Raw genomic sequence first — 14734 nt, 5'->3', positions numbered from 1 at the left:
TCTATTTGTCTTTGATCGACTCAAAAGTCTAAAAATAATAATAATAAAAAATCAATACAATTTTTTGCCCCTTTGCTAGTCCTAGTCTCCTACTCTTAGTTACTTCTTATTCTTTTATGTTTCGTTTGGGAATACTTTCTCACTGTTTTTTAAAGCATATTTTTAGTACAAAATTTTAATTTTTGAAATAAAAAGCTGCTTAAGGAAGCAATAATAAAATCGTCCTGAACGAAGCCTAAATCTAAAAGGCTTACTTTCTTAAATATTTGTTACTTGGATGAAAAGGTTATATTCTAAGACGACTAAGTGGATGAAAGAGCTAAGCCTTGGATTATAGCTCTGGTGAATTGTGATATTGGCAAGCCGCCTTTATATAGTAGTCTTATGTCAATGGTTAATAGATTGTAAAAACTCAAATGTACTTTTGATATTTTTATCAATGACTTCTGATTTAATTCTTAAGACATAAAGATTTTGAGAATGATAAATGTGATGGTCTATGGTTTATCAATGATAGTTCATTTATTATTAAGCAATGGTCATGTTTGTTTAAGCTTGTGAAAGAGGATTTTAAAGACATAAAGTTTGGATCAAGCTATTGAAGTCACCTTTCTATTGCTAGTAAGAATAGGTGTCTCCAAAATTGATAGCAAAATTAGTATACCATTAGCTATTGGTACACTATTTTGAATTATTGTCATAATTGATAATTTTGATTGATTATAGGGTGGGGGGATATATCAAAGTAGAATGGAATTGAATTTGAATATTTTTGGGTTGTAGACTTAGAATGGAATTGAATTTGGCTAGGAACTTATCTACATTGATCATAAGAAGCTTTATCAATTCTATTAAATTCACTCTCATTGTCTTTCACCTTCCTTTTATTTGATCAAATTTAAGGATTACGAGATCTTTAATGATCTCTTTGATGCAAGAAATTAGAACAAAAATAAATAAGAGAATTCCTTAAGAACTCATATTAAAAGTTAATAAATAATTGAACTACCTTTGGGAAAATCTTTGAAAGTGGTGGAAGAAATAAGACATGATGTGTCTAATAATTTTATGAGGACAAATAAATCTAAAAAAATGTCTAGATTATCAAAAGATTCATTAATACCTTTACGTACATTGATTTGTGGAACTTTAAATTTTAATTGAGTAACTTTTTCCACTATTTTGAGCATGCTCAAAGAATATTTATGCACAAAACTTCTCGAATGATGAGGAGAATCATGGATTGTATCACCATGCACTTGTTTAGTAAGTGAGCAATCAGAGTAGATTTAAATGTATAAGTGGCATTTGCTTGGTATGTGATTTCAAACAACTACTAATGAATGTCTTATGATCATACCTCTAATTATTCCATAGTGAAAAAGGCATCACTAATAAAGGGTTTCTCCCAAGTGGTGTTCTAAATGTGTTATGTTAGATTGCATAGGATATTCAGATTGAGAATCATCTATATTATTTTTTTATCAAAGCTCTTTTTCTTCTAATTTAATAATTGAATTCCCATAGATGACTCCAAGGATGTGAATGATGGAAGCTCATTTATTCATGATACGAAAAGAGCAAACACCTTAAGAGTTTGAGGATTTAGAAAGAATCATGTATGGTTTACTCTACTAGGGGGCTAAGAAAGGAAAAAAAAACTCACTAAGGGAGATGAATATAAGATTTATAGTGGTTTAGTTGAGTGGCTTAGATCAATTATTGAGATATACGAGAGAAATATGCAATATATGAGAAGATTATAGTACAATAAGGGAGGATAAGAATTGCATAGCAAACTTCACAAGATGGGAAAAACATTATTAGAGAGAGAGAGAGAGAGAGATTAAAATAGTGAGATTGATAGGGACTAAGGTTGATCCTCCATATGTTTTTTTCTAGATTTAGATAAGAGAAAATGTATAGCCAATATGATATATCCCAAAAGAAGATCGTGTTATTAACCGCTTCAACATAAATTGAATTTCCCATAGTGACCTAATTTGGACTTGATAAGATTAACATGCTTATTTAGCATTTATTAATTTCTATAAATTAGTAGGACTATTTTTATGTCTAGTTTAGCCTAGATAGAATTCATGATTTGAATTGGGAGAAATTTTTGATAAGTGGAAGTGGACCTTTGAGAGCGCTATGACGTTGTCTTGTTTGTAGCGTTGTGACATTGTCATGTGACACTACGGTCCTCTCTATGTTTTCATGAATTCATAAGTGGAAAGTGTCTCTTGGAAGCATTGTAGCACAATCATATAGGGAGCTATGGCGCAATGTTCTATATTTTTTGGAATAGTGATAGTCCCTTAGGGATGCTGCCACCACCATAGTAGTGGACATCATCGCCCTAAGAAAAATAATTTTTCTATGAATATCCAAATCCACTATTGCATATCATTTTATCTCATTTCTAAAAATCATGAGAGAACAACGAAAGAGAGAATGAGAGAGGAAAAGATAAATTTTAAAGAGCGAAATTCAATTTCATTGGACTTAGGATCGTTTTAATTCATCGAGCAAGTTGGAAAAATTGTTTAGCTCGAGATAGGTTACATTTATCCTACCTTCTTTTTTAATATTTTTGTGACTTGTAAATTTTTTTATCTAATTTAGAAAAACTTCACAAAAATTAAAATATATCGAAGTACAAGAAGTTTTAATCCCATAAATTTTAGTATGTTGTTGTTCTAGTGATTCTATATATATGGATATAATTATTTTTTATTTTTGCTAGATATTTTTGTTTGTGAGATATTTAAAGTATTTTGATGATATTTTGATAAGAATGCAAATAAAATATTGAGAGCACCATTACCAAGCTATAAATACTATATGTAGCCATGTTTATAATTCATGCATGTGTAGTTGAGTATATTAATAAATCTTGTAAGATTTACTGTTTATATATTATTACATGCAAATGTAAATTACTATAGTTCAACAAAATGATAATTCAATGGTATTGATGTCTTATAAAGCATTTATGCAAGAATTATTATGTGATTTACATGTTATTATGAATTACATGTAAGGGTGTAAATGAATCTAGTCAAGCTCGAGTCACAACAAACTCGAGCTCGACTCATCACTCAAATAAACAGCTCTAACTCGAGCTTGAGCTCGAGCTCGAGTCGGGCCTAGAGAACGAGCTCGAACTCAACTCAGCATTCATTCTCAGGCTCGACTTGATGTACAGTCGCGGTGGGATTTCTGCTTTGCCGAATGAAGTCACGAACCCAAGTGTTGTACGGTTTTATAGTTGGATATCAGGAAAGAAGAAGTGGATATCGGGGAAGAAGAAACTTGTTCAGCTTTTTTTCTGAAAAAACTATCAAAACCTTTTTTTTTAACAGAATCATAAATTAATGCATGGTGAAATAACTTTCTTTTAAAATCTATTGTATAATTTTAAATGTTGTTATTAAACATATAAAATTTGAATAATTGCTTTTAATATATATTTCACTTGAAAAAATATTTTTTATAATATTTAATTTATTTAAACCGACTTAAAAGCCTACGAGCCGAGCTTAATCAATCTCGAACTCGAGCTCATTTAATAATCGAGCTTGAGCTCTTGGCTTGAAATTAAAATTAGACTCATGAGCTTGTTAGCGAGTTGAGTTCGAGCCGGCTCACGAGCCAGCTCGATTCATTTACACCTCTAATTATGTGTACATGTGAAATACTTTGGAGGTATAAGGGACTAATATTGTACATATGAAATACTTGGTAGGTATAAAGACCTATTGTACATGTTAAGTACTTGGCTGGTATAAGGGCCTAATATCATATAGGTGAAGCATTTGGGATTAATATTGCACATGCAAAATACTTATGAGGCATAAGGTTTTGATATTGTGCATGTGAATTGTGAAATCCCTTAAGTGAAAAGAAGTTAAACTCTTAAAAATTAAAGCGTGTTTTGGTATAATGGTTGGAATTTCATTAGGAAACAACAATATTGAGATGAGTGAACTTCTAAAAAGTTACACTAACGTGACAAAATTGCGAGTCCATTAGGCTAAAGCAGACAATATCTCGATATTAAGAGTTTGCGCTATTGCATGAATTATTTGGGAGGTATAAAGACTTGTTACTGTATATGTGAAATTTTTAGGACTGATATGATACTTGTGAAATATTCAAGTGGTATAAAGGCCCGAGAAAAATTGATGTAATGTATTCTATTTCAGTTATATGTTGATTTTAATCTGACACATGTATTTATATTAAATGTCTATGTTGACATTAAGCATGATATAATAATAAAAATGACATGTTTAGACATTGTATTCGTATTACTATTGTGAGTAGGATTATTAAAGTTCTATAATTATAACATGTATTATTTCTATCTTGGTAATAAAATAAGCTATCATTTACTATCTTTTGGTAAATTAAAGACTTTGGTAGGTTTTGGATAACCTAACAAGCATTTGATGTTTATTCTACATATGTAAATTTTATGATAGGAATTAAAAAAAAAAACAAGTTGAGTAGAGATGGAATTGATGGATTCTCATTTATAGGTATGCATTTCATTAGTTATCATTTTTGCAATCATATTGATATTGTATAATGATGGACATCGATCAGTGTACCATGACTAGTGTAAATGAATATTTTGATTATGTAGTTATATAGTCATATGGACTAAATTGATTGAAGATAATTTTAACTATTGTATTTTAATGTTATTAGAGGCTCTGTATTATGAATGTTATTAGTATATAAGAAAAAAAAAAGAGAAAATAATTCCTTCTAATTATATATTGGGTATTATTTATCATGCATCTAGCATGATATGACCCATATGATAAAAGGGTTGTATAATTTTGGGTTGTGACATAAAGGATCCTTATGATTAGTTGACCAAAATGATGTAATGAATATACTAAAGGACAACATTCTTGTTTGAATTAAATGATAAAATTGAATGAAGGATTGAGGAACATCAAAGAGCTAATGTTCCATGACATATGCATTAAATATTGCTAAATTACTTGATGTCTGCCAAATTTCTGATATGATGTAATGAATGCTACATAAAACCCTTGATTAAATGCCTGAGGTTATTGAAAATAGTAATAAATATCTTTGAAATGTGCTCATTAAGTACATATGAGCCTAGATGAATAATGAACTATATAGAGGAATTCTATATGAGAGAGTTCTTGAGAGACTACCTAAAAATATTCTTGAGAGTATTATCGCACATCTAAAATTGTCTTGGCCAAAATGAATTAGCCCATGTGTATGGTTGAGATTTCTTTTGAGACATTTGTGAATTTTGAATATTACATAAGGAGAGTTTATCATATTTGAGTCATAAAATTTTTCTATTTGGAAACCTTGGAGGATAAAATTACAAGGTCTAACTCAATTGAATCATCTCGATTATATAAATTGAAGATTACAATAATCTATCCCTCTCCATAGTTGAAGAAAAATATGCAAGGTCTAAACTATATGGGTTATCATTTTTTATGGTTGTGGCAAAAATACGAAGATGGTGGTGTCAATTGGTGGATAATGGACCTTGGCATTAATTGACAATGTTGGTGTAAGAGAATGAGTAATGACGAACATTAATACCAGTTGAGGAATATGATGGTTGTCAAAATTGGTTAATAACATGCATAATAAGATAGGTGATGATGATTATTGTCATCAATCAGCGACAAGGAATGATAGTTGTCGACATTAGTTGACAACAAGGATGGATGTTAAGGTCAAAAGTTTGGTGCTAAAAGTTTAATAATATGATTTTCCTTCAATCCAAAGGAACTATCAGATGACTAAGAAGGCAAAGAAGAAATCTAGATAGATAAAATCCCAAAGATGACTGATTAGAGTTCCAAATAATTGCCAAAGTTATGGAATTCTCTAACTCCAAAAATTCTTTCCACTAAAAGCTCCCAATATGTTCGACTATATGCTTGTGAGTGTATGACCCTAATTAATTGAAATGTCTTGTGGAGACGCTCACTTAGATTAAAAGCAAACAAAATAGAAGTTCCTTAAAGCTTCAAATGCTCTCGAAAAAACTTCAAATATGCTTATGAGTGTATGTCCCTAGCTCTTTTGGTTCAAATTTAGATGCTCTTGATGTTGTTAGATGGATCTCATTGGCATGCTCCTTTCAACTATAAGCATGAAAAATCAGTGTCAAATTGATCCCAAAAACAATTCCAAATATTATAGCCTAAATATTTGACTGATTATTATCCAAAAATCAAGTCAAAATTCTTATTTGATCACAAGAATATTAAAAGTTGACTCAATCACTCAGGCCTAACTTCATAAAAACCTCATGAGTTGAACCTTATAAATAAAACATATAAATATTAATATAGACATATTTAAAATGTTAATATAAAACATACTTAAAATAGTAAAATATAAACATTTAAGTACAATGTTGTAAGAAATTCTTTAAAAAAAACTTAATTATATTCCTCTTCCGGTTATTTATACTCCAAATTTTTTTCTCATAATAATATTAACACAATTCTATCTCTTCTAAAATAAATAACTCTGATCATAATAGTTCAAAATTAAAGGGTTTATCAGAAGATTTGTTTGCACTTCAATCAGGTCAAAATAATGATGCCTAAATCAGTGAAGAACGAGAGATTATTACGTGCAGAATCCGGATCGAAACTATGTCTGAATTCTGTAAGTGTGCATAGTAAAAATGTAGTGTATACAGTAACTATATTTTTTTTGCTCACACTCACAGAATCCAAACAATTCTCTTATCCGAACCCAACACGTTATAATCTCTCGTGAAGAACAGCTAATAATAAAACATAGCTCATGCTGTGCACTTGACAAGAGCAAGCTGCATTTAAAGTTCTCACTAGCTGTTCTATTTACACATGCCTTTCTTCAAATTACCTTTATACCAAATACCTCATTTAAACACCATCACAGTATCATCCTTGATTAATTTTTATTTGCAATGGAGGCAATCTAAGAAATTTAATCGTATCAATTTTTTTTCTGTGATTGCTCCTTCACTTATTTACCATAAACATCTCAGTTTCTTTAACCTGCTCGGTGTAAGCCTTTTTGCTGGTGATGGTTCCTTTCGACTACAATCAGTTCATCTCACCAGCCTTGTCAACTCCACAGCTCTTGACGCCATTAAATCAACAGTTGATCTGCCGTCAAGGTTGCGTAATCTGAAAACCCAGACTTTTACTTTGTTTGGTGAAATTGATGGCACAACTCAGGCTTCGTTTGGGACGGTTTTCTTCTTGCTTTCTAAAACAGCTTTTTAACACAAAAAATTCTTAAATTTGAAAATTTTGTACTAAAAACTGTTTAAAAAAGCAATATGAAAGCTATCACAAACGAAGCCATTCAGACTGTTTGTGAAGTTGTTAAGTGTGCTGTCATCATCATCTCCAGCAGGCCTGTAGTCATCAAGCCATATGTTCCAGTTATGGATGTCCTTGTGGCCACTTGGTTGCGGGGAGCAAAGGGCAGGATGTGGCTCCCAGAACTTGTTCAAGTCTGTGAGACAGTTGCCATTGAAAGCTGGTGATAAGCATTCTGACCCATTATTTCCATTTGGGCTTGGCTTGGTTACAAAGCCTGGAAGAGCGTTGAATAGTAGTTTGAAGTGATACCATGGTTATATGTTGGTCTAATATCATGTATCATGAGCAGAAAGAATGTAGAGACTTGATTATCTTATCTCAGTTGATGGAATAAATTTTATGAGAACACGCTGTTGAGAGTGTTATCGGTGCAGAAAACAGTGTGTTACTAATCGAGCAATAAGAAATACATGAAGATGAATAAAAGCGTGAGAAAGTTGTGGAGACAAAATGATGGATGTTCCTATGACATGAGAGATTATTCTGTGCGGACACCCGATACAACTTACTGTCCAAAGGCGAATCGGGTGTAGCCACGTCATCCAATACCGAACCATGGTACCGAGTAGGGGATGACGTGACGCATTTTCATTGGACTATGGACGGCGTTCGATGTCCACACAGAATAATTTGCCCTATCACACACATGCTATCTCTCCAATAAAAGTCTAAAAGTGTCCTCTTGACGCCTATGGATTTTATCATTGTATTTTACTATTTTATTTTCTTTTGGTTTATTTTGTGTAAAACATTCCAATGATGTTACTCCAACATGAATGAAATCTATTCTCGAGTATTAGGAGTATTTTTTTAAGGTAGTTCTTATCACAAGGTTTTATCTCAGCACATTGAATTCTAAATCAATAAATTCTACATTTGTTATCATCGGAAGAGCAAGAAGGATACTTCCCTTCCTCCTAGTCCTTGTTCAGTCCAATGATCCTGCTGTTTAAGCGATTGTTACCCTGTTTTGGTATTATTGTTCCTATTTTTGCATCCCGTTGTTATCAAAATGTACAAGAGAATATAAAAAAATAAGAATATTTATTATAAAAATTGATCTAGATGAAAAAATTTTGATGATTGGGAAAGATATAAAAAGGCCAGTAAGGAGTCTAAGAAAGTAATATGCGATGCAAAGATTTTAGTTTTTAATGATTTATATAATAGATTAGATACCAAGAATCGCAAAAGATATATGTATAAGGTAGCCAAACATAGAGATAAGAGTAGTAAGAATTTAGTTCAAGCGAAGTGCATTAAAAATGAAGATCAAAATGTGTTTTTATTGGAAGAGAGCATTCAACAAAGGTAGATGAGATATTATTCTAAACATTTCAATGAAGATTATGAGAATATGATTGACTCCATTGACCTTAGCACCCTAAATGAAAATAAAGACTTTTTTTATATATGCATTAGTAAAACAGAAGTTAGAGAGACTTTAAAGAAAATAAAGTGGGGAAAAGCTGTTGGACATGATGATATCCAGTAGATGTGTGAAAATGCTTAGGAGATGAAGGAATTTCTTAGCTTACTAAACTTTTTAATGTTATTTTGAAGACTAAAACGATGTCAGATGAATGAAAAATGAGATTGTTGATTTCTATTTTTAAGAATAAAGATGATGCACAAGATTGTGTGAATTATAAAAGGTATTAAGTTAATGTGTCATACTTTAAAACTATGGGGGAGAGTTAAGGATCATAGGTTGCGACGTGATACTAATGTTTCTCAAAATCAATTTGGATTCATGTCGGGTAGGTCAACTATGGAATCTATACATTTATAGAGAGGTTTGATGGAGAAGTATAGATAGAATAAGCAGGATTTACATATGATATTTATTGATTTAGAGAAAGCACATGATACAATTCCAAGAGAAGTGCTATGGAGCGTTCAAGATAAGAAAGAGATCAATAATGCTTATATTCAAGTCATTAAGGATATGAATGCAGGAGTTGTTACTTGTGTTCAAACACAAGGTGGTTTGACCAAGTATTTTCCTATTTCAATTGGATTACATCAAGGATCAACCTTAAGCCCGTATCATTTTCCTTTAGTTATGGAAGTTCTAACTAGACATTTGCAAGAAGTTGTACCCTGGTGTATGCTTTTTGTTGATGATATTCTTCGTGTTGATAAGACTAGAATGGGAGTTGAAGTTAAACTTGAATTATGGAGGTCAACCATTGAGTCTAGAGGAATTCATTTGAGTAGATCCAAAGTTGAATATATGGAATGTAATTTTAGTAATAATAGTTCTTGTAGGGGATTGTGACTTTGGGTGATCAAGTCATTAATAATAGTACACATTTTAGATATTTTTGGTCTATTGTCCAGAGTGATGGTGAAATAGATGGGGATATTATTAGTAGAATTCAAGTTGGATGGTTGAAGTGGATGAATGCATCAGGCTTGTTGCATAATAGAAAAGTCCCTCTCAAACTTGAGAGAAAATTCTATATAATGGTGGTTAGACCTGTAATGATTTATGGTGTGGAATGTCGGCAATTAAAAGAGAAGCATAATACTAAGTTAAATGTTGCAGAGATGAGAATGCTCAGGCGGATGAGTGGTTTTACTCTTAGAGACTGGATACAAAATGACCATATACGTGAAAAGGTTGGAGTAGCTCCAATGCAAGATAAGATTAGAGAGAGTTGTCTTAGATGGTTTGGTCACATTAAATGGCGGCCTTCCGATGACCCGGTTAGGAAAGTAGATGTATTATATTTGACTTATTTTAAGAAAAGTAAAGGTAGATCTAAAAAGATTTGGTTAGAAAATATTAGAAATGACATTTCTATATTAGATTTAAATGAGAATTTAACTTTTATTATGATACAATGAAGAAAATAGATTTATGCGGACTATCCCACATAGTAGGATAAAAACTTGATGATGATATTTTTGTTGTTGTTATCCTTGTTCTGATTTTATTTCATGCTAAGGTGTTTTCGCCTTTCCTATGATGTGCTGCCTACGATAACGTCTATGTACTCCAAAGTTGCACAATAGCCAACTGGAATCGGTGTGGTTTCCAACAACACTTACCCCTACGTTGGTAACTTGCCTTGGCTCTCTTATGCACCCAAGAACTGGTATAATCAAGAGATGGGATTTCAACATAAGGATTTCTACTACAAGAATTCATTAATGATGTTTTGAAATTTATTGTGCTTGAATAGATTTTGACAGATTTTCTGATGTTTATTATTTTGAAATCTTTGTGGGCTATAAATTATGAAAAACTATATACAGACATAAAATTGTTGTGGAAATCCAAAAATAAGCTCCTTAATTCATATCCATGCATTCAAACCAGCCATCCACCGGTTGCCAGCTAGCATCCATGTGATTCCCTGCCACGTGGCCATGACGTGAATCTCCATGCATATGCCAACCTGCACTCAAGGTGCCCACAGCCAGTCCGCAGCCTCCCAGCAATCACACCATCCACAACCTCTATTTCGTAGTGTGGAGTGAAATTTAAATTCTACATTAGTTATCGTAATTGATTATATTTAATTCAGTTCTGCTTTGTCCTTCTAATCTAGTCCTACTAGCTGGATTATATCTCTCGTATAAATATTATACCTCTCCTCCCTGATAGAATAAGAAAATTTAGAAATCCTCTCCTATGTTTTCAAAAATTCTATTTTTTTTCTCAATTCTTGTTTGCCGGTTTATTGATGTGTATTCTTCAAGTGCTTCACAAGTACGAATGGCTACTTCCAAGAGCGAGTCTCTTTCTATGAATGCGGTGCATGGTTGTTCATTTGGTCAATTTCTACCCTTATTCTTGCTTCAATTTGTTTCGTTGTTTAATTGTATAGACTGAAATTTTGTCAAATACCATCAGTCACTCAGTCACAAAGTTCTTTCAGTAAGAAACTTAATTGTCCCGAGATGCTCCACTTGAGAACTCTTTGAATGCCATGTGACATATCATTTTCAACCTTTTATCCCACTACGTGAGGTCGGCTACATGAATCCTTTTTCTCCATTGTGTCCTATTAAGAGTCAAATTCTCATTTAAATCTAATAAATAAAGATCATTTCTAATATTTTCTAACTAAGTCTTTTTAGGTCTAGCTCTACTTTTCTTAACATAGGCCAAATCTAATACATCTACTCTCCTAACAAGGTCATCGGAAGGCTAACGTCTTAGTTCTTACATGATCAAACCATCTAAGGCAACTCTCTCTAATCTTATATGTCACTAGAACTACTCCAACCTTTTCCCGGATATACTTGTTTTGTATCCTATCTCTAAGAGTAAATCCACCCATCCACCTGAGCATCCATTCCTCAACAACACTTAACTAAATATTATGCTTATCTTTTAATGGCCAACATTCTGCGCCATAAAGCATTACAGGTCTCACCACCATCTTATAAAATTTTCCCTTAAGATGGAGTAGTACTTTCTATCACACAACAAACCCAAAGCATTCCTCCACTTCAACCATACAACTCAAATTCTGTTAAAGTTGTATACTTGTTAATAAATCAGCCATTGAACACATTAAGTTAAAATTTGAATTGCACCCATGTATATATTTAATTGATGTCTCACTTGTGCTTGGTAAAATTTCACGATAAAAGATGACTTCTTTTTAGAGGGCCTCAACTTTACATCCTTAATTCACTTGGTAAGATTTCCTTATCTTAGCTATAAAGCATTTCAATCAATATAAGATTGTACCCATAAAAATGAAGGCAAGTGATATCGGTCTAGTTTAAAATAGGATGCTACACTAATAATGTCACAATATAAAACACGACAAATAATGATAGAAACATAAAACTTGAATTTGTACATTGTTACCTACTCCATATAAATCTTACAAAGGTTTGAACATTGACTTCGTTATATGATTACATGAATATTAAGGAAACATAATTATATTTTTGTAATTGTCAATTGTTTTTTTAGAAATGACTCATATCATTCAATTGGATGCAACAAAATTTAACAATGTATGGCTTTGATTACATTATGGTTATAAAACTACATGGGCTCTTAATGATATCATACATATATTAGATGATTTTAATAGGTGAAATCATTAGCAAAATTGATGAAACTTGATCCATATATAACTTTTTTATATTATAGATCACAATGAATGATCATATATTGAGTTTGAATATTATATAAAAGGCGATGGATGAAAAAAAAAACTTATGAGGACAATTAGCCATTTTCATTATAGGTGGAGAAAAGTCCTGCACACATATAATCACAATCAATGATATGAATCATATGATCATGAGTTTTAATAATTTATGAAATGGTATATGCTGAGGAGAATATCCATGCTGCTCTTAGAAGGAGAAAATTACAACATAACATTTCTTCCCACTGTACTTCAAATTCATAAACTTCTCACATCCATTCATTTCTTCTGCATGCATAAACAATCATTTCCTCTCACCCTACTTCAAATTTATATCAATTCTCATATATATTCATTTATGTTTGATAAATCTAAAAAATCAACACTTATCATAAGTATCAATTGAACCTCCATGTCACTGGCTTGTCAATATTAACACCATATCCATTAAACTAGAACATTCATTTAGTCATAGACCTGTTAAGAAGAAATTAGGCTTGATGCTATTGAGAGATGGAATCAAATGCATAAAACACAGTTTTAAGGTTACTTTTTCTTCGTTTATTCTGCGCACAATAGCAGTTCTAAAGTTTTGTATCAAACTTAGGATTGGATGTTTAGTTGAGAATTCTGAAGGACAAGCATCTAGTTTCTAAAGACAGCCTGCAATGAAACCATCAGGTTTGACAGTTAAACTTCAAAATTGAGCGTTGCATTTGAAAATTCTAAAGGCCAATTACATAGATTTAGTTATAAGCTGCAACACATTCATTTTGACTCCAACATTTCCATTTGAACACTTGGGAAACACAACTAGGTATAAGAAACCTTCAAATATCTCATTGAAGAAATACCTTTTGAACACTGAATTAGCAGGAAGCTCAATATTTTCTATTTAGATCTATGGTTGCTGATATCCCAAAGGGAACGTTCTAGACGTGAGATTACAATCAAATTCATTTCTCTCTATAATTCTGAAAACGAGAGAATAAAGCTATTTTTTGTGCACCATAAATAATATTTACAGCACCTTTACTTGAATGGGAAATGAAATATACAAGAAAGGAAATATTTGAGTAGAAATTCTGATTCTAAATATGAGCCTTTCAGCCTTCGAATTCTAGATAGCATAGCTTTAATAAGAAGATGTGCACAATTTCCAATAGCATGAAACGGTCTCAAGATGGCTGATTTATTTCCTTCCAGATACGGGTTACATCAGGTTGATTTAGCACATAGCAATGCTGCACAAGGACAGACTAGGTAAATTGATTCCCCCAATATTTCAGCTAGCGCTAATATAGCAATAACACCACAAGGACAGGCCAGATTATGGGAGAATTGATTCCACTGAAATTCTCCCTTTGTTCCAACACTCCCACTCAAATTGCTCAAATTAGTTGAAGGACTTCCATGGTCAGCTTGCTTGCTAAATAGTCAAACTGTTACTTCTGTTGCTCCTTTGTAAGAACATTTGTGGGTAAATAAGACATAAACCAGCCCACTTCTCAACCTTCTCTTTAGTAAAATTATTGCCGACTTTCACATGTTAAGCTTCCCAATGGAGAACACAGGGTTATGAGCAATTTCATTTGTTTCCTTGCTAGCACAATATACTTTTAGTGGTGGCGTCCTTGAAATTTTTAACTCTAATTAATATTTTAATCCACAAAGCTTCGTAAATTCATGAGCCAATGATCTAAGTTTTCGCACTAGTAATAACCACTACATTCTACTTTTTCGCACCACAAGGTAACCAAATTTCCTCAAACAAAAGAGCAGTTGCAAAAGGTGGATTCTAGGTAAATGATGCTTCCTGCCCAATCACCGTCTATATAACTTCCACTTAAAGAAGCCCTTGTTTTTTAAACAGTAAACTTTATCAAGAGATCCTTCTGGCTACTATAGGATTTCTATGCAGCTTTCAATTGCTCTTGCCCTGCTGAATGCATGAATTACCTAACACTGCTCACTGCAAATGCTATGTCGGGACATTTGTAAGACGATATTTTATTTTGTGTGGACACCGGATGGGAAGAACCATCTGGTTTTGTCTCTGTGAATAGTAAAAGCGCAGTTAAAGTGCAATCAAAGCACATTGATGAACAATGCTGCGCTTTGACTACGCTTTTACTGTTCACAGAGACAAAACCGATGGTACTTCCCGTCCGGTGTCTGCACAAAATAATCTCCCATGAGACG

Source organism: Dendrobium catenatum, unplaced genomic scaffold (assembly GCF_001605985.2).
Source record: "Dendrobium catenatum unplaced genomic scaffold, ASM160598v2 fragScaff_scaffold_542, whole genome shotgun sequence".
NCBI classification, from domain to species: Eukaryota; Viridiplantae; Streptophyta; class Magnoliopsida; order Asparagales; family Orchidaceae; genus Dendrobium; species Dendrobium catenatum.
Note: the sequence above shows the minus strand (reverse complement) of the source record.